The following is a 20,280-nucleotide window of genomic DNA, read 5'->3' as shown; positions in this document are numbered from 1 at the left end:
CCTTCTATTGTGTCTAGTTGAATGGCAGATCAAGTGGTCTGAATTTATACTTGCTACCTAAAGGTATATCAGAGGGAGTATTTCTTGTGCTAATATTTTTTCTGAGACACAGAAGCACTAACTAGTACGTTATATAACATATAACTCTGATAAATATGAATTATAGTAAGGTGAGAATAAATTTTCTTTACCAGAAAGACTTTTTTTTTCCTGAAAATAGACGGCTTTTCTATACCACAACGTATCTGACAAATTAAAGAATTTGACAGATCAACAGAGTTTTACATGTCTTTGTCATCAAATTAATTGTACTTTGTGCAAACGTATGAAACAGAATGGATTAATAGAATGCTACTACACGTACTCAAGTCAAGTGACAAGAACCCCTGGAAAACATTTTCAGAAGCAATCCTTCAAATAAGCACTGTGGCAGAACTAATAATGGATTCAAATCAGTGAATTAAAGACAGGCAGAGTGACCATAATTTGGATCAAATATGGAATTTTCTTCATGAGAATTATTATTTTATTCAGTTAGAGGCAATTTTAGCATACTTCAGATCAGATTATAGATAGTATCTGGTATTCATGGATCTGATGCTTGTGTTCCAAACATGTGAACAATGTTGACAATTAGGTGCATCACTAAACATCCTACTAAAGCTGAATTCACATTGAGAATCTTTAAGACGTGTTGGATCCAGATTCATCTGTGTTAGCAACAGCGTATGAATCGCTGACAATTCTGAAGTGCATAATCATCATAAGCTTTCTGCATGTGCCAGCATGAGCTTGAAAGTTATTCTAAGAAGCCAAGACAATGTATCATGTTCTTTGTTAACTTTACTAATAATTTTAAATAAAATAAGATTTTCTTTCTTCAGTGCCCAAGATTGTCTCACCATTTATCAGAGAAAAAGTCCTGTAAAACAAACAAATAGAACATCAAATTGGGAATAGCTAAAACACATACTTTTCTTTACATTTCTATCATCAAGTAGGCATAGGTATAAATAAGATCCGTTACTATAATGTATATTAAGAACTCACTCAGTTAAACTGAGGTTAGTTTGGAATTGTGAGATATATGTACTACTGTAGCTCTTATAATGCATAAATAAGAAAAGTGCTTTTGTCATACCATTTTGTAAATTGTTCAGTCAGCACAATCAGAAATGTGTTTCTATGCAATGAGATGCCAGTTCATATGAATAAGGTCATCAGCATAAAACTATTTTTCCAACGTGTAGAGTCCTGCATTTCATTTTTCCTAATACTTTAGTTACTTATTTTCTCACAAGCTAAAGAAATTTGATGTTCAACAAATATCCAGGACGTGTGAGATTTTTCTATGCTGAAAACTATTATTGCTATGTTTTAGCAAACAGTAACTAGAATATGCCATAATTAGGCTGGTATTAGGAAGAAAATAAAGGATGGAATAAACTACCAAATGAAAATATGTTAAACAGTGACGTTAGACTATTTCTTTCCTTTTTCCTTCATTTTCAAAATGAGTTAATTTCAGTATGCGTGCGTGCATGCTATATTGCCAGCTCATTCTAGTCTTTTTCTGGGAATACCTCTTGTGATCTGTGTTTCCTGAGTTCTTGCTCAGGAGTCACTGAATCTTTATATGTTCATATAAAGTATAAGTGCAGAATCAAACACAATGATACATCAGCATCCGTGTGATAGCAGATGAATTTTCTCATGATCACCCTACATTTTTCAATTTATATCCATAGGTGAATTAAGAATCACTATGCAGGTGCTGGGTGTACTTATAATTGCAGATGCACAACAAGCCAAACATCAGAAATTCCTTCTGCAAAGTATCTTTATATTACATGCACTGTGGAATCAGATATACCAGAGTTGTTTCCAGGGTGGTAACCCTGAAAAATGAAAAATCCTCCTGTTTTGCAGTATCCTGCTTTGGCTACATAGAAATTCTTTAGAAAATACTTTAGAAAATCCAGGAGCTGAACTCAGTCTCCTGACTATCATTTCTGCCTATCATTGCAGGATTTAGCCTTCTGCCAAGAATGGAACTGAATCACTTTTCTTAGGAATGGCAAGCATTGCATAGAAACTTTGAACTTAAACTTTTGTAACTTGAGAATTACCTTTCTTTTTCTAATATGCAAAAATATCTAGTAAGCTTACCCTGAGCAATATCCGTAAATGCTGTTTTATACTATGAAAGAATACTGACACAATACTACTGATGCACTTCAATTCTGAAATTTAGCACACCTTTATTTTCTATTTCTCCTTCCATATGAAGAAAAATTTACCAATTAATACAGCTTATGATGTTGCATTTTTTCCAACATGAACCAGAGGTTACTGTGAGGTAGTCAAAACTATTTTCAGTTATGCAGTAAATGAGCTTCCTTGAGCTACTTCACTAAGATGTTGCTTCATTTACCTCCCTTCAGTAGGACCAAATACTTCTCTAAAACAAACTCTTTCTGCTAAGCATCTGTGGCAGTCTGCTTGGCAGCTGTAGACATAGTTTGGGTCACCGTGTTGGAATTTGAGCATATACATAAATATTCTGTGCCACCTCTGACACTATTATGTCATGAATTGACTGCACAAATGAATACATGATGATGGTGATTTATTCTGATAAAAGAGACAGAATGACCTGAAAGTAATTTTTTTACAGTAAGGACACAATATATAATTAAGAACATTTATGAGCTTAAGACCTGTTCCTACACTTCTTTCTGTATTTTCTCAAAACTGTACCCTTAATGACCTCTTTCCTAATTGAAAAAAAGGAAAGTCCCTGTAGATGCTGTTTAAACTATATCATCAGCACAGAAGATATACAGACAACATAAAACAGAAAGAGTAGAATTACTGTGAGATAGATCTCAGCTGGTATAAACTAGTATTACTATGATTTGCATCACAAGAGAAATTGGCATAATCTCCCTTTATTAGTATTCAGGAATCCCCAAATGCAAGAAGTAAGAGTCAAAAAATCAAGGTCTTGATCAGAATTTTATAAAACTTACATACATTTCAGCGTAGCTGATCAAGAAATATAAATTATGTAAATCTGGCGAAGAAATTCAGTTATGAAATCATACAGGGATAAGAGCGCATCAGCCAATTACTTCATAAACTCCATTAACAGTATTTACCTCTGCTTTTATTGTAATTTAATTGCTAGTCAGTGTAAAATGAATTTAATTTTTCTGTATCATTTACATATGGTACCACATTTACACAGATTGCATAGGTTTATGGGAACATCACACATAAATGATAACACATACCTGTATAGTATTGAGATTCCTGCTACATCATTTGTAGCTGTCTTTCAGAATTTTTGACATTATATTAATAGTATTTAAAGCTTCTCTGGAAAGAAAGATAAAATTAAGAGTGACAAAACCGGCAGATTAACCTTTTTCAGATTTCAGGACAGACGTAGCTGTGCAAACTTTACTTTTGCTAAAAGTACTAATTGTAGTACTTAATGTAGTCCCTTGCCAGTATTGGTTTTGATCTGCTTTAATAACTGAGTAACCAGATCTGACTTAGAGTGTATGATGATCCTCTTTCAGATGAACAGTTATGAAGAATCACCACGCAGTCTAGTAAAACAAAATTAATTCAGAGTAAAATGAAAATGATTTTTTTTGTTTTCTTGAATGTGAATAATTGGTTAGAACATAATAGTAATAGTATGCATTTTCAGTTTCTAAAATAAATATAAATACATTAGCAATTTTTTTAAAGCTATCAACATAGATATATTTTTAAGTTTTGGAAAGATGCAGATACAATGCAGATTTCCTTTCTTGGTCTTTTATGACTTATTCTTGAACTTGGGTGAACTGCTCTGGGGTGAAAAGAATGAACTAAGTTCATTTAGGGCCTCATTTGATGAAAGGCAGAAGATTGTGATCAACAGCATATGGGATTAGAGTTGGGGGAAAAGTTGACATTTTTATGGAATAATGGTGATTAGTAATACTGAACCTTTCAAAATTGTCTGTGAACAGCTCTGCAGCTAAAACTTCTTGGTGTTCACAGATTTATAATCTATGGACAGAAACAGAGCAGAAGCTTTCGTCACCAAGATATCTCATTTCAAAAAAACTTTACCGCACATTTGAAAATCTGTACTTCCTGAGAGCAGAAGTGAAAGAGGTTTCTCAGTCATTTTTATTTTTACACTGTTCCCTGAAGAATGTGGAGGCTCAAGAAGTCACACATTAGCACTTGTAACTAAACCAGCAAAAGACTAGCAATACTTTATTCAGATAGCACAATAAGAAACTCCATGACTGATCAGATATTGGAGGAATCACACCTCTACAAATTTTCTTTTAATTGGATTTCTTAAAGTGCACTTCCATGATTTATACTTTTTGTTGAAGAGTCAGAAATACTCCAATTGTATGTAACCTGGAAGTTAGGAGCATTGACATTTCATAGAAAATTGTTTCCCAGAAACTACTCAAGATATTTTCTATACTAAGGAAACTTGTTAAGACTGTAAAGAGACTGCATTTGAAATTTTTTTCTCAAATATATAATTTAAAGAAAAAAAAATCTGTCAGTCTGTGACTAAATAAAATTATGTGCATGTTCACCTTAGCTGAATAAGCACAATAAGAGCAGAGCCTGAAGAGCTAGTGTTGAAAAGCTCACATTTCATCTTTTTGTTTGTTTGTTTTGTTTAGTATGGAGATGACTTTACATTTATCCTTGTTTGTTCCATAAACCAGAGCTCCAGAAGTGCGGGAATGAACTAGGAGATCTCAAAATCACATCTTCTAGAAACTCAGTTCTTTCAAACTGGGCTCATCCCTGTATGAACCTTATTAAGTCAAGAAAACTGAGTTACACTTCGGAAAAGCAGTTCTGCTGACATCAATATGGACATATTTTATGCCTCTCAAAATGTACCTATGCAAAGAGTTGGTTGTATCTATAGAATGAAATGAGCACTTAAAGAGAGAAGTATGAGAGGTAAATGAAAGAAAAGGTGACAAGAAGTCTGACATGGCTAACATGAAAGGAAAATATTACAGAAATGAAGAGCTCATGACAGAATGATTACACATCTAGTACTCTGTAGAAAGTAGAATAAGAAAAGAAAGATTCTCAATGTGAAAGTCCTTCCTAGGTCATACAGCATAGAAATTTGAATCAAAGTACTTTTTCAATTATGAGGATGTTACTTATACATATATATATATATATATGCATTTTTTGCACTACTTTTATTTTTTACATATTATTTATTTTGATTCAAAATCCTTGCTTAAACAAGCAAAATCCATACCAATAGAATTGCGGACTTTAAAAAGAAAAGAAGTAGTTTTTAAGACAGTTACTTGTAGCACATTCAAAGGATAAAGTGGTATTTTCAGTGTTGTGCTAGTTTCTTGCCAGAATGTGCTGGCATTGGTTTTAACATACAGTATCAAATTTGCTGAGTTGATGACAAACTGCCAGTTCAAATTCTCTCTTCTCTTAGCTTTTTTTTTATTCCACCTCCAAAGAATAATCTTTCATGAGGACTTTAGAAACTGAGTCATTGTTCAGAATCTAAAACACAAGGCAGAGAAGCAATGATAATGAATGTACTTTCAGACAAAATGTGCCAATTCAAAAGATCTCAAGTCTCTTCAGGCTTTCCATATATTATTACATAGTGTTATGTGCTGTCTTATTGCTGATTTGATTCATCTTCTTTATTATCACTTCATATCACCATCTCAGCTGCAAAGCATGTTTAATACTACAAGTTATCAGTTCTTAACTAAAGTTAAATCAGTATGCAAAAAATATAGGCTCCTTTTAAAGTTGTACCATTCCTGCATTTATGATAGGAACAGTCTTAATAGGACATCTTGACCTCTATGGCTTGTATGTCTTGAGGACGGAGAATATCCGTAGTAAAGGCAATAAAATTTTCCACAACTCCTTTGCCTACCTCACTGATACTAAAAATGCCTCCTAAAACATAATTTTAGGAGAGGAAGCCTCTTCACAAGACTTTGGGAACTCTGAACAATAGTTCACCAGTTTCACTGCCCTTCTCTGAACACACTCCAGGGCCTCAATGTCTTTCTTGTAGTGAGAAGCCAAAATTGAACATAGTACTTGAAGTGTGGCCTCACCATTGCTCAGTACAGAGATAAAGTTATTTCCCTGCTCCTGCTAGCAACACTATTTCTGATACAAGCCAAAATGCCATTGGCCTTCTTGGCCACCTGGGCACACTTTTGGCTCATGTTTAACTGAGTATTGACCAATACCTCCAGGTTCATTTCCTCTAACACAGTCTTCCAGCCACTCTGCCCCAAGCCTGTAGTATTGCCTGGAATAGTTGTGGCCAAAGTGCCACAACTTAGTGTCGTTGAACCTCATCTCATTGGCTTCAGCCCAGTGATCAAGCCTTCCCAGATTCCTCTGCCGGGCCTTGCTACCCCCATGCAGATCAACACTTCAGGTCAGCTTGGTGTCATCTGCAAACTTACTGAGGGTGCTCTCAATGCCCTCATTCAGGTCAAAAGTAAAGATACTGAAAAGGACAGGCCCCACTACTGACCCCTGGGGAACACTGCTTGTGACTGGTTGCCAACTGGATTTTACTTCATTTATCACCACGCTCTGGTTACTGCCTTCCAGCCAGTTCTTCGCCCAAAAAAGAGTGTCCAAGAGTGTCCAAAGTACCTGTCCATGCCATGGGCCATCAGCTTCTCTCTCTGTGGGAGGCAGAGTCAAAGACTCTGCTGAAGTCAAAATAGACCACATCAACAGTCAGCACGGCTTCATCAGAGGAAGGTCATGCTTGACCAATCTTGTGGCCTTCTACGATGGAGTGACGGCATCGGTGGATAAGGGAAAGGTGACCGATGTCATTTACCTGGACTTGAGCAAGGCCTTTGACATGGTCCCCCACCACATCCTCATCTCCAAATGGGAGGGATGTGGATTTGATGGGTAGACCACTCGACGGATAAGAAACTGGTTGAAAGGTCGCAGACAGAGGGTACTCATCAATGGCTCTATGTCCAGGTGGAGGCCGGTAACGAGCGGCGTCCCCCAGGGGTCTGTCTTGGGACCGATGCTCTTCAACATCTTTATCCATGACATCAATGTAGGAATCGAGTGCACCCTCAGCAAGTTCGCTGATGACACCAAGCTGAGCGGTGCAGTCGACACGGTTGAAGGAAGGGATGCCATTCAGAGGGACCTCGAGAGGCTAGAAAGGTGGGCCCGGGTGAACCTGATGAGGTTCAACACGGCAAAGTGCAGAGTTTTGTACTTGGGCCGGAGGAATCCCGGGCATCCATACAGGCTGGATGGAGTGGTCCTTGAAAGCAGCCCTGTGGAGAAGGACCTGGGGGTCCTGATAGATGAAAAACTTAATATGAGCCAACAGTGCGCTCTTGCAGCTCGGAGGGCAAATGGTATCTTGGGGTCCATCAAAAGAGGGGTGGCCAGCAGGGACAGGGAGGTGATTGTCCCCCTCTACTCTGCTCTTGTGAGGCCCCATCTGGAATACTGCATCCAAGTGTGAAGCCTGCAGTACAAAAAAGACAGGAAGCTGTTGGAGAGGGTCCAGAGGAGGGCCAGTAGGATGATCAGGGGACTGGAGCACCTTCCCTATGAGGACAGGCTGAGGGAGCTGGGCTTGTTCAGCCTGGAGAAAAGAAGGCTGTGGGGTAACCTCATTACAACCTTTCAATACCTAAAGGGAACCTACAGAGGGGAGGAGAATCAACTCTTTGAAAGGGTTGATACGTGTAGGACGAGGGGAAATGGTTTAAGTTGAGGGAGGGGAGATTTAGGTCGGACATCAGGGGAAGTTCTTTACCCAGAGAGTGGTGAGATACTGGAACAGGCTGCCCAGAGAGGTTGTGGATGCTCCATCCTTGGATGTGTTCAAGGCCAGGTTGGATGAGGCCCCGGGCAGCCTGGTTTAGCATTTAATGTGGAGGTTGGTGGCCCTGCATGTGGCAGGGGGGTTGGAGATTCATGATCCTTGAGGTCCTTTCCAACCCTGGCCATTCTGTGATTCTGTGATTCTGTGAACAGCCTTTCCCTCATCCACCAGATGGATCACTAGGTCATAGAAGGAGAGCTCCAGCAGTGCGCTCTGGCAGCTCGAAAGGTAAATGGGATCCTGGGCTCCATCAGGAGAGGGGTGGTCAGCAGGGACAGGGAGGTGATCGTCCCTCTCTACTCGGCTCTTGTGAGGCCCCATCTGGAGTACTGTGTCCAGGTGTGGAGCCCTCAGTACAAGAAAGACATTGAGATTTTGGAAAGGGTCCAGAGGAGGGCAACTAAGATGATCAGGGGGCTGGAGCACCTCCCCTATGAGGACAGGCTGAGGGAGTTGGGCTTGTTCAGCCTGGAGAAGAGAAGGCTGTGGGGTGACCTCATTGCAGCCTATCAATACCTGAAGGGAACCTACACCCACGAGGGGAGTAAACTCTTCAAAAGGGCTGACAACAGCAGGTCTAGGGGAAATGGATCCAAGTTGAGTGAGGGAAGATTTAGGTTGGATGTTAGGGGGAAGTTCTTTACAAGGAGAGTGGTTAGGCCCTGGAACAGGCTGCCCAGGGAGGTTGTGGATGCCCCATCCTTGGACGTGTTCAAGGCCAGGTTGGACGGGGTTCTGGGCAACCTGATCTGAATGTGTATGTTTGGTGGCCCTGTTAGGCAGGGGGGTTGGAACTACATGAATCTTGAGGTCCCTTCCAACCCGGGTGATTCGGTGATTCTGTGAGATCAGGTTGGTCAAGCAGGACCTGCCCTTCACAAACCCATTCTGGCTGTAGTATCTATGGAAACCGAAACTAGGTCAGGAAATAAGATTATCAATCATGACCCTGGAGAAAATTGTTACACGATCTTTAAGAACAAATGATTATATACACTATTTTTATATTCCTTAAAACAAGCCTCTTTTAAATCTGTTTAGAAGAAAACAGAATAAACAATTCTTGGAAATAATGTTTTCCCTCTTTCAGTGCTAAAAATATCAATTACATTAAAACAGTACATTTTTTAAATTTAATGAGAAATTGATCAAGTAGAAACTAAAAATGAATCAAATAGATATAGACTTTTTATCTTAATATTAATATCTGAATTAGAAGTTTTATTCTTTTAAATGAAATATATTTGATGGCTCACTCTGTAAATTGAACTATTTAGCAATAATTTGCTCTGGAGTTGTGACATTCTCTATAAAATTTGAAATGTGGAGGCAGCACATCTGGCAAGGAACATATAATTCTACCATCTAAGTGAACATTCTATCAGGTATCTTCACCACTTCCTTTGAACATTACATTCTTTTTTTACAAGGAGATATCTGGGGCTTTTCCAGAAGGTCCCTGTGATTATCCTGAATTGCTAAATTCTGTCACCAACACTCTGGAGCAATGATATTGACATGTGGCAGGAAAAGGAACATGAAACACACTGAAGAAACTCCGTATTCATTCAAGTTATATTAAAGAACCAAGTATTCTTTCATTTTACATGATGACTTTTTTTGGTAAAACATAAAACAAGGTGAAGATGCTCTTTTAGTACCCTGAAGTCTGGTGTAAAGTATACTATGTCTAACTTAATGTTTAAGTGTTCTCTTTTACCATGTTTTAGCACCCTTTAATTTTATGTCTTTTCCTTTCCGTTAACCACAGTAGGTTGAAAATTATTATTCTAATACATTTTTAGAAGCATGCAGCAAAGACGTGGGGAAGTCTAGAGCCACAAAGGATTTAAGTGCACCAGTCAGTTTTGACATATCAATTCCCTTTTTCTTTAAAGTTATCTGTAAATATAGTCATCAGCTAATCAGTAGGGCTCCCTGTGCATTGAACTGTGGAGGAGAAGTGGAAAATGTAGAAGGCTAAACATGACAAAGGCAAGCTAGCAAATATGGAACACTGGAGAACACTATAGATAGATACACCCTTCATTAATGTTTGACCCAAGTATTCTTAGAACTTTGAGACACACATAACAGCAGAACTACATTTTTCTGATGTGTATCTATAGCATTTAAGTTTAGGAAATTCTATTTCCTGAATTTGGATTTTTTAATTTTTCTCACAGATAGGAAGTCTAAAATCCTAAATCTTCATTTACAACCTATGAAAACAGATTGAATAAGCCTGCTTTTTGATCTGTGTATGCATTTATAGACTTCTTTATTTGAATCTCAAATTCAGAGGAAACCTTCATGGAACAATTTCTAACAAGATTTTGGAAATAATTATTCCAAGAAAATATGTAGGCAGAAAAAAAAAGGGAAATATGTAAGTGAATCGAGTTTATCAGTTTTCTCCAAGACTAGTCCTATATTATCATAATTGATGTACTGACCTTTAACAAAAACAGAAATATCATCTTATGGCATAGAAATACCACTTTCGTAGTTTGTGCTTCGCTTTCTTTCAGTCTGACTTGAAGCAACTTTTAGAAATGCCTTTTTGAAATAAAGAAATAAACTTTTTTTTTCTGTGATTTACCATCTATTCCTAGATAATACTAAGGAAGAGCTATAGTATAGTTCTATGTTTTTAACATCTTGATCTTTTCAGATTAACGTCGAAAGTATCGGCATAAATTTTTGACAGCATAATGAAGAAAATATACCAGTACATCAGAGGCAACACTGTGTATATGTACTTTCCAGTACCATGCACATTGAAACATGTGAGGAATGTATACAGGCAAATGGATTTTCCCCTGTTTATCCTAAAGAAACTCAACTAATCTGGATTTCTCTTTTTAAACAGAGTACTCTTAAGATCTTAAAAGAGAAGAATGCAAGAAAAACTGCATGAAAGAGAAACTAATTTTCTTCATAATATTTAAAAGTATGTTTATATATATTGAGAACATAAAATCTATCTGCATTTGGTTTTAAAACAATTTAGATTTAAAACTTCACACTTTTTAAAAAGGACAAAAACCTTCTGATAGCATACATTTTTCTTATCCACTGCATTGTAAAAAAACTAATGTTAATTGCTTTACTTTTTCTTCCAATGGAAGGAAAATCTTAATTTCATCTACCCTGAAAATATGTCTAGACCACAGGTACTTGAAAGTAAGGCAACACCTGTAAATCAAGAAAGAATAAAAGGGAGACTGCCAAAATCTGTAATTTTCCTTACTTTGCTCTTTGCTGTAAAATTCATCATGGATATTCTCAGATATCAGGTTATCAGTGGATGCACTGACTTCAGTAAGAGGTACCTGACAATCTATCTGTAGCATATATATTTCCTATTCTTAAATCTATTGTAGCTAATAGAAAGATTCTCATTTGCTTTAGCAGCAAACAACAAAATAAGAAAATAATTCTCAAAACTTAAATTTCTCTTTGTTCTCTTTTTTTTCACTCTTTCCATTCAGAAATAATTCCATTCAATGTGGCATCATAAATTCCAACTAAATATTTAAGTGAAAATCAAGAGTTTCCATTCAAAAAGAAAGGAATTAACATCATCTAACAACAATTGACTATCCTAAATAGCCAAACCTCCTAATCATATTGCCAAGAAACTAACTGGAAATTTAAAGACAATGATTCTGATATTTTGTCTTCAATATTTTGTCTTCAGTTATTCATTTTTAAGATCACTATGAAAATAATATGTTTTTTAGTTGTGTCCAGAAAAAGAATTTCCTTAAAAAAAATTGTAATTCCTCAACAAACAATCATATCTATACTGTGCTGCATGGGTATTTACCAAAATTGCAATATAACTCCATCTTGGGATGAGAACTTGTTGCCATAGCCTTTTTTCTAGAAATATCTTTGTTTCTGGATATCCTACTGGAAGGATTCTGGACAGATTGGTGAGGGAAATATTTTCTATTCCGAATAATTTGTTGTTGTGCATGGTGAGCAAAACAGCACTCTAGGATCAAAATATACTTGCAGCAGATCTTTCCAGCTGCTTACTTTAGATTGAGCTTCTATGATGTAGTTTAAAATGTACTTAAGTCAATACCAAGGTTTTCTTTTGGCTGTAGTGGGCTTTTGGAGCACATCTTAAATTTATATTAACAATAATATGAGACTCTTTAAGTAAGGTCAAAACAAGAATGTTATTAGATCTTATTTTGAAGTAATAATAATACAGACATATACATGCATACATACCTGCCCACTCAACAGAATTTCTTCAAAGAGATAAGGCACAAATGAACAGAAAAAGAAATAATTTAAACTGGCTTGACATAAAAACTCAAGAAAGCCATAAATTTGAGATAATCCTAAAGAAATACAGAAATAAAATTTAGATGAAAGTTTACAATACACGATTAACAAAGAGTAATGCAGTTTTCAAGTAAAATATGCTGAGGCAACACATGATAGCTAACAAAGACAGCAGAGTTCTTTGCCAGGTTTCTGTGATTGAAAGCGTGTGATTACTTCCAGCTCTTCCATTACCAAATACACAGTGATACATTCAAGAGATGCATTTCTTACAAAACAGAAAAAATGGAACAACTGACACAGGTATTCATAAATAAGTGAACCTGTAGATTGTTCAAGAAAGATCTAATCTTTGGTGAATCTGATCTCTTTAATCTTATCTCTTTAGGCTGTGGTAATGTCTTCGTGAATATTCTAGTAACAAGAGATTTTTGTATTTCTTTATTTGCTCTGATCAAAATGACATTTTTTTTTTATGTTGCCAGTTTTCTTGCCTGGCCAGCTGAAGTCTTCTCTAGTGGAAGAGAAGTTATGGTTGTCAAAGGATCTTTCTGCAGTGACAGTATAGCTATCTTTTGTCCATTATTGTTTACAGGAATGATTTCTGCCCTGTAAATGTAGTGTTCTTTCCTCACTTACTTTCACTGAGTGTATGCTGTGATGGAAGAAGATAAATCTGAATAATAATCACTGCTACACGTTCATGTGGTTTTAAGTCAAGATTATATTCCTTGAGCTTTTTTCCACAGGTCTGTCTGAATACCATATAGACTGCAGAAAGGGGCACATAATATGCTGTATATTTCAATAAGCTACCTCTCAGCAGGCTTCACATACTCGTAGTGCTTCGGAACATTTGCTGACTGCATTGTGGGCAAGATTTTCTTACTATTCACAAATAGTTTATTATTCAAGACCACTATAATTTTCCTGTAACTGTTGAGAGTACTGCTGAGAAATAGCATTCTTAGCTGTTAAGGATTAACTTCATTTTTAAATGAATAGTTTCACTTCAGAATTCCAAAATATGTTAATCCAGTATGAGGACTACATGCATGCAGATGCAGTCTCTTTTTTGAAGAATTTGGTGGGTTTTGTGCCAATAAAAGAGAGCCTTAGCCTCCTACCATCCACGCTGTCTCCTGTAGGTTGCAGCTAAGTTTGTATCATGGTTTCCTAATGCTCCTGCTGTGGGAGTTTTGACACTGAGAAGTGATATGTGGGAGGTGTTCTTGTCAGAAAGACACTTTCTGTGATAGTCTTAATTTGAAACTAACTTGTCTTGCCATTTGTCCTTGCTATAGACCTATGCTGTTTTGAAGACGCAAACAAGAAATCTTCATAATCTATCTACCGTTATGCTTCTATTTCAAGACTATGCTTCTTTAGATAAAGTTGCAGTTAAGAAGATTGTATCTGTGCAGAATTTATTTCTGGCGTCTGAGAAGAATATGGGATGAATAAGGGTGATAAATTTCTTAAGATCTGATAAACTGTTTCTCAGTTTGTCAGATATGCTCATAATCTGAATGATATAAAAATCAAACAAATTCTCTCTTGATAACCCAGTCTATCTCTTGCCACTGCCTGAAGTATATATGTATCTAATTAACTTTACTATTCACAGATCACTTGAATTTTTTTGTTAGCTGTGCAGAAGCAGTCTTCTGGAAAAAAATACTTAAAGAATCATTAAGAATTATGACACTAATCAGTGTTTTTCTTTAAACACGCATATACATGTTTGAATCCAACTGCAGTTCTGAGTACTAAGGCAGCAATAGTAGAAGGCTGTATGGGCTTGATGAAACAGGTAATGTTAATAGCATATTTTTCTTCTCTGTTCTCTAGTCAGGTGACTTCACATACCCCAGATGAGCACATTTCAGAATAAAAAGAGTGTTGCTCCTATCATAGAATCATAGAATCATAGAATCATAGAATCACAAGGTTGGAAACGACCTATAAGATCATCCAGCCCAACTGTCTCCTCATCACCATTGCCACCACAAGTACTCAACCATATCACGCAGCACGTCATCCAGATGCCTCTTGAACACTGCCAGGGACGGCGACTCCACCACCTCCCTGGGCAGGCCACTCCAGTGCCTGACCACTCTCCGAGAGAAAAAGTTCTTTCTTATGTCCAACCTAAACCTCCTCTGATACAACTTGTGGCCATTGCCCCGTATCCTGCTCGTTGGCTGGGAGAAGAGGCCAAATCCCTCTTCACCACAGCCTCCCTTCAGGAAGTTGTAGAGTGCAATGAGGATTGTAATTATAAATTACAAGAGGGTAAGCAGCCTCAATTGCTGCTTACAGCAGTACAGGTTATGGCATAGCACAGCATAAGAAGAACAATTCTTACATTATCACAAACCTAATTTCACCAAAATCCACCATTGATGAAGTTTATAGATCAACTCAACTCCAGGAAATGTGCAGTTGGAAATAGTCTAAATTACTGAGATTCCAGGGGAATAACTAACTAACTTCCAAAGGAAATGAAATTGGAGCTTGCTGCAAATCAGCTGCCTTTTGACAACATGAGGAGTTTAGATCTTTGTAGTTTTTTGGTTTCTTTTTTTGCCTTAATGACTTTTAAAATCTTTGAGTTGTCATTGCTAAACAACAGTAAAAAGAAAAGAAGTTGAAGCAAGATAAGTCAAATTAGTGTACTGAGAAAAGAGAGGATCACACCTATGTCTTTATTTTATTATTTTGATTCTATCTGGAGTAGAAAGCTCTGTGCATTTTTATAGTATAATTCCTTTCCTATTTGGAATATTTTTTATTTACCTTCAGATGACACAAAATATATAGTGGACGAAAAATATTGAAATTAACCAGAATCCCAGTTAAGTATGAGATTTACTAGTGAGTCTCATCATCAATCACTGAGACTCACAGACATGCTTGCTCTAGATTTCATGATGTCTGAAATGAATGTATTGTTTGATTCTCTTTAATTTAGAGCTTGGTATCTGCAAAAATAAATAAATAAATAAATAAAAATTAAATGGATTATAAATATATATTGAATGAGCATGATACACTTTCCATTTCACCTATCAGTGCAGTCCTTATGCTAGAACCTTTTTACAGAGAAAGAATGGGATTGGGCAATCAGCTGAAGCACTTCCTGTATTTAGTTCCCTGCACTGGCAATTTTATGTTAAATTAAATCACAATTCTTTGAAGGTATCTCAATATCTAATATCCTTTCTTTGTTATTCTGAGTTCCCAAATTGAGCCATTTTCAGGGTTTAAAGGAGCTGGAAAAAACACATGAATGCACCAAACAAACCCTTTTCAAAAAGACATTGATAAATAAAACCCTGCAGCTGCTACAGTGCAGAATGTTATGAATCAAATGAGCCTGAATGGGTTAGCTCTTGAGAAACTGCAGTCTATCACGCAGCTTTTTAGGAACACCTGGTGACTGACAGTTTGGCAAGACTTGAGCTGTTGTTCAGTGACAGCAGATAGTTTGTCTTAATAAACAAATGACAACGAAAGTTGTTGAAATTTGCTTTCTTTTCTGTTTTCAAATGTTTCATAAGTAGTTTATTAGGAACTGTAAATTTTAGAAATGTCCCAACCAGCTGAGCTTAAAAAACTACATATATGCTATAATTTTAATTCTTAAAATATCTATTTACATGCCACAAAAATTGGAAATGTTTTGAGTTGGAGTAAAAGGGTGCTGCATAAGTGTACTCTGACTTTCTAAACATAACACAACAAACCATAATATGGAAATCATACAACATCTCCCTTTAGTATCCCCAGTTATATTTCTTAATATGTTTCACTTCTACTAAGATAGTGTCAATGTTGTGCGTTCTTCAGCAGTCATACAATATGCTGTGGAACTTACTGCATTAGGCAAAATTGCAATCCAGCATTTTGGCTCTTGCTTCTTTTCAATACAGATTTATTTATTTATTTATTTAACCTTTGACATTCTATCTGAAAAACTTGAACCCACTGTGATGAAGTGTCACCAGACTGAGTTTCCAGACTCAACTTTAAGAGGCATGACTTTCCAAGATCCTGTCACTCAAAATGCCACAAACTGTAATATCATGCTGACAGAACTTGGCATAATTCATATCATAGACAACATATCATAGAATTCAGCACTTAAAAGAAGGGAACAACCATTGTGCAGCGGCAAGACATCTGACACTTTATGCTTTCTTTGTCTGCTGGGAAATTCCTGTCGAGTTTTTTCTTTTACATATAGGTATACTGTTGACAAGGCAGTGACAGTTACAAATGCTGTAGCAACCCACTTCTTTCTCCTTTGGGAAAACAAGAAATTTCTATTTGAAAAGCATGCACTCCTGGAAAAAGGTATTGGTCTGTGTCTTCTTACAATAATTTCTACTTTTTGACCTTTCAACCCATTTCCTTTACTGCAGAGATGCAGCTTTTTTTTTTTTTTTAAAAAAAAAAAAAAACTTCTCATATATATTCCTTTATTTTTCTTCTTTTTGGAGTTATTGAAATCTTGAAGTAAAACTATTTTAGCTGGAATTTTCTTCCTTTGTAGCCTGATGAATTCTATGCTTTTTACAACTCATCAGAGAGTGGGAATATCTGCTTTCCAAAGATCCTCCTCCAAAGAGAAAGGGAGATACTTCAATTCAAAAACAATGTAACAGACTGGACAGGATCCAAATGAGAACCACAGTGATGACAAGAAGGCAGTAGAACCTACCCTCTGGGAAGACACTGAATGAGTTACTTAAAAACAGAAAAAGCTGAATTATTCAGTAGTATTCCCCATTTCCAGTAAATCTGAATCCATTAGGCTTCACTGTTTTTTTTTGTTTGTTTGTTTTTTTCAAATTACTTTCCTAATCACTGATAGTACTGTATAACAGTTGCAGGATCAGTCCTTGCTGGCTGTGGATTGTAATGGGATTCATCTTTGCACTGGTAACTCCAATAAAACTACTTACATATTAGAATTTGTGCTCCATCACTGAGTTGTGAAACTAGTGGAAAGGTATTGATATTTATGTGTACATGCATCTGCTTTACCTCCGCAGTATTATTTATCTTGTTGGTTTGGGTACCATCTAGCAAGCAGTATTTGTCACAGTTTCTAGCAAGCAGAAGTTTCCATTGTGACAGATTCTGCACAAGGACAGAAGAGTCTCTCCACAGATAAGGGAGATGAGAAAGAGAAAAGAAGAAATTATTGGAAAGCAGAATGTCTTTGTTTAGTGTGAAATTTAGTGTTTTCAGTATAGCAGCTCAATTTTTTTTAAAAAAGTATCACAGCAACAAGTTTTAAAGAAGGGATTTTAAGGATGAAAGTAGCATTTTCATAGAATTTGCAGTGTAACAGCACAAGACATGTTCTGTTAGTAAATGTCCTCCTCTGACCTATAAATGGCCTACTTGATTCAGTAAATGTTTTCTATCTTTAACTTTCTTTTAATAAACTGATTAGAATTCTTACACAATTTAATAACAACAATAAAATAAAATTGCTACAGCACATACATTTCAATCAATTAATTCAATCTGTCATCCACTTTGAAATGGACAAAAATTCCCTGTCTTACGACTTTTTCCTAACTGATAGCAGAAACCACAGAAAAGGTGGAGAGGGAAATATGAGCCGGAATATTTAGTGAGACCCTCTGTTTCATGGATATACGTATTTATTGATACATTTATATACTGAGAATTTAATTGCCAGCCTTAATTCATTTACAGGGAGAAAAAATACTGAAACTTCAGTAGATTCTTTGACATGAGGTCTGTTTGTTCAAGAGCACTACTACATTATTGATGAAGTTATGCATTTTTCTAATGAAGGATAAGAAATCTAAACCAGACATACAAAAACATTCTTCTGTCTTTTATCAAGGTGGGTGTCCATGGCTCTTTGAACCTTGAGCTCTCAGAAATAACAAACTCAGTAATGCAGTTGTAATGAGCAGCTTTTTGTGGGACTTCAATTGCTATACCATTATCAAGAGTAAGAACAGTAAAAAGACAGTTTAAAAAGAAAACAAATTTGTAATGTTAGAATACCTGTTATTTATCATCTCTCTTGTGTGCAAAGGCATAGAACCTTGTGTCTTGCTGTTAGAAACATAAATATTAACCTGTAGGTTCTTTAAAATGCTGATAAAGCAGATGTTATATTGTCTTCTCAGTGGTACATCAGCATACGTGACAAGAATTTCATTAACAGTTGATTGTAATTTGACACTTTTAAGATCTGCTTTGAGTTCTGAATCTCCATGAACAAAACTGGGTGATCTAATTGTGATTGTGTTTTGCTCAACCTCGGGTCTCATTTTAAACTGGAACCAAATGTGAGCTAAACTTGTCTTAGAAGCAGTTAGCTATTTTGAAAGAATCTGTTTCAGCTTTTAGAATAGCAGTTCAATCTGAAAGCAGACGTAGAAATCCCATGAAAAATCGCAATTATCAGGGACATGTGTTCCAAGTTTGAGGAAACAAGAGTAGCTGATATGCATCCAAAACAGATCAAGATGCCTCCTCCTTTTAGATTTCTTCATTATTAATGTGAAAATTTTATTTCCCAACTTCACTCTTGGATAAAGATTGGGAAAGCTGGATAAAGTACTTCTTTCTTAACTTCAGGAATTTATTTCCCATACTAATTTCAACAAGAATAAACTATGGTTCAGTGACACTCAAAAGAAGAAATGAAACCGTTTTTCCCCGAGAAAAGGTTTTTTTTTTCTTTGTTCAGCTAGTCAATTAAAAGTTTTGTTATTTATTCTCCTAATGCCCTGCTCACCATTTTATTTCTTCAGACAAAAAAAAAAAAAGAAGTCAGTGCTTTGTGTCCAAAGTCACTACATAACATTTTTCACTATATTTTATATATGAAGATGTCTTTATAATACATAGCATTCTTACCTGAAAATATTTAAACATTCTCTAAGTAAGGTAATATGCTTCATTGTAAAATGCTACCAATCCAATTCAAGAACAGGAAATGATCACTATATCAATATGGACCCTAAAGATTAACTTAAAGTATTATTTCACTGAATCTGATGAGAGATTTTCTGACAGTTGGCAAAAGGTGAATGAAAATTGCTCAGTGGCTTACAGCCAGATTCAGAAGCTAGAAACTGAATGCAAATACATTATATTTCTAATCAATATTTTAAAATGCAAGATTATCCATCTCTTGTTGGACAATACGTTAATTTTTAGTTTAATTTAGGTTGCTTTAGAGGCATAGATTAATATCCTATTTCTATACTTGAATTTTTTGTTTGAAACAGATCTTTAAGAAAGAGTAAATTTGGGAAGAGATTTCTAAATTTAAAGGAGAAATTAATAAAGATTCCATAGTAGTCAGAGCAGAAGAATCAAGATCTGCAGGCTCAAAAAATGCTAGTTTATCTAGAGATAGCCCTGTCTCTACGATATGCACAAAGTTATCTCAGATCCTGATGTCAAAAATGCTTACATTTTAGTTTCACTTAAATTAAAAGTCTCTAATTTCACTGGCCCCTAAGTACTCTAGTTGTGATTAAATGTTTGCATAAAATCAATTTTGCAGGATGTGTATATCAAGACAAGAAAGTTTCTGTTATCTGTTCAGAAGAAAAATAAAAGCTTCACTTTCAAAACAGGCAGTACCAAAGTCAAACATTCATACTTTGTCACCATGTTGTCTGTGCACATTAATTTGAATGTAAAATGCTCCTATTTAAGTACAGTGAAAGCCAACATTTGCACATCACAAACAGCTTAGGTTGTTTTGTGCTACATAGAAAAAGATGAAGTAGAAAATGAAGTAAAATATAATTTCAGTTTTACATTTACTTTAAAAGACATTGAGACTTCGTATTGGCACTGTCTGGGGTCAGATACCTAGAAGCAAAAATGTAGTGTTAATCTTCTACACTCCTTTTGCTTTATCATTCACAACTTCTTTGTGATGACAGTTTTCTCCAATCAAATTAGATATATCATTATAGATGTTTCTGGCCACATCTTCTCTGCTGGTGCAAATTATCATAAAATCATCC

General features: G+C 35.9%; 1 long non-coding RNA gene across 1 annotated transcript in view; it reads right to left on the bottom strand.

Annotated features, from left to right (window-relative positions):
* Nucleotides 1-844: 844 nt before the first annotated feature.
* Nucleotides 845-20,280, bottom strand: part of LOC122158400 — a 57,484-nt gene continuing 38,048 nt past the window's right edge. The window contains exons 2-3 of the long non-coding RNA XR_006168217.1: nt 3,297-3,381; nt 845-922 (exon numbers count right to left, since the gene is read on the bottom strand). This is a non-coding gene — a long non-coding RNA (uncharacterized LOC122158400). The remainder of the gene's footprint in view (nt 923-3,296; nt 3,382-20,280) is intronic.

The sequence above is a fragment of the Centrocercus urophasianus genome, unplaced genomic scaffold, assembly GCF_019232065.1.
Source record: "Centrocercus urophasianus isolate 14NV4802_14NV808 unplaced genomic scaffold, USGS_Curo_1.0 seq_14, whole genome shotgun sequence".
Classification (NCBI taxonomy): Eukaryota; Metazoa; Chordata; class Aves; order Galliformes; family Phasianidae; genus Centrocercus; species Centrocercus urophasianus.
This window is presented reverse-complemented; position numbering and strand designations above follow the sequence as displayed.